This window comes from Schistocerca nitens, chromosome 1 (assembly GCF_023898315.1).
Source record: "Schistocerca nitens isolate TAMUIC-IGC-003100 chromosome 1, iqSchNite1.1, whole genome shotgun sequence".
In the NCBI taxonomy this organism is placed as follows: domain Eukaryota; kingdom Metazoa; phylum Arthropoda; class Insecta; order Orthoptera; family Acrididae; genus Schistocerca; species Schistocerca nitens.
The window spans coordinates 823,537,689-823,539,453 of NC_064614.1; positions in this window are offsets into that span (position 1 = coordinate 823,537,689).

The window sequence follows — 1,765 nt, forward strand, 5'->3', positions numbered from 1 at the left end:
AGTGTGATGTATTTCATGTAATTTAAGTATGTGTAGTTTGCATGGGAGAGTAGCAAGATAGGTTCAGAGGCAGTTGGTTATGCATGTTCCTTTTTGTACCGCTCGGTCTGGAGTAAATTTTCGTGATGATGGGTGTGAGAGTCGATGTGTGAGATATAGCAAAAGATCCACCATCCTATCCAGAAAGTGCACTGTAGCGTTAGATAATTACGAGACCATAAGATAGAGAATCACCAATGTAAAGCCATACCAACTGGGCGGAGTTTCTCATGTGTAATTGTATAAAATGTAATGGTGTGCTTAGGTTATCTTTGAACCATAATAGAATTTATCGGAATAAAAAAGATAGTGAAAAGAAAAAGATTGGTGGCCTTGTTCTTCAAATAGTGTGTAGTCATGATACCCATAATTTATAATGTGTGCGCCGTTCATATTCAGTGCGATGGCCACGTGTTGGTCAAAGCCGTTGGGTAAGAAAGAAAATGTGGTATTGCCAGAGCGTAGTGAACAATCAGAGTTGTGTAAATTACCAATAGTCAGATGAGCGTTATCCGTTTCCGTTGCGTAATATTCAAACAGGAGAATAATTTGTAGCTTAATTGTGGGTACTAGAGCTCATAATCAGTCATTGATGATACACGAGAAAGAACAACAAATCCACTCGCTTGCAGGCCTGACTGCTTGATGCCACAGTATGAGCAAGGCATGTGGGTGCCTCTCACCTTTACCAAGTTTTTTTTTCCCTGGATTTTCACTTTGATGTCCTTTGGGATAAACCCACATCTTTTACATTCTTTGTTAAAATAAGTACTAGTTATTGTTTTTCATAAGTTTGACCTTCATTATCTCGTAATTCCGTACCTCGTTCACTGGCTCGTTTCTCCAATAGCCTTGCAAAAAACCACGTATGTGTGAGATTGTCTATCTTGTCCGTAAATTTAAATTAAAGCCTCCCACATCTTTTTAATCGAAGTCTTGTAATGAATGTAGGCAGTAGCGCTATCTGAAGGCCCCCAAAGCTATCAGTCTAATAAGTAATACGTCATAAAATCTACTTAATGTCAGTGATAGGTGCTAAATATAAACAGTGAACAGTTAAAAACTAATTTATTCATGTGGGAAGTCAGTATTCATACAATTCTTAAATCAAATCCTTAATGAGAAAACAGTGTTCAATTACAAAGTGACTGTGTGTTCACTGACTTTGAGAGTTAGGCTACTGCTAAATAATTAGGTCCTTGCAACGCAGTCCATACTCTATTAAACTTAGATCAACTATACAAAATATGCTAATAAATTTCAATTACTGGAAATCTGCCAAATTATCGACAAGCCACATTTATTCAACAGAGTTACTGTGGATCTGACAGAGATACTTGTCTATGACACAGAAATCTAATGGATGACTCATGTTTCCCTTAGTGCCAACTGCCAGTGCTGCGAATTATGCTCACCGTGTGCTGAAATGGTGCTGACTCTGCCACATAAGAAGATGACGCTATCGTGGTTCAAACACTGAACGTCTGTGCAGGAGCTGACTGCAGACCTCGTCTCAGACCGATTTTTCAAGATCTCGGATATTGGAATAATTAATGTCGGGTCATGGTTTTAAAGTAATTCACACGACATGAAAACTTTGTGGAAACGAGTCGATTTACTGGAGGCTAGTTTATCCCAGGGAAGTGTTCAAGAGTTGACCGAGGCCGGCTGGGAGCGGCGAAGGGAAGCGACAATAGGCAGCTTAGGGCGGCTAAAGCTCTGAGAA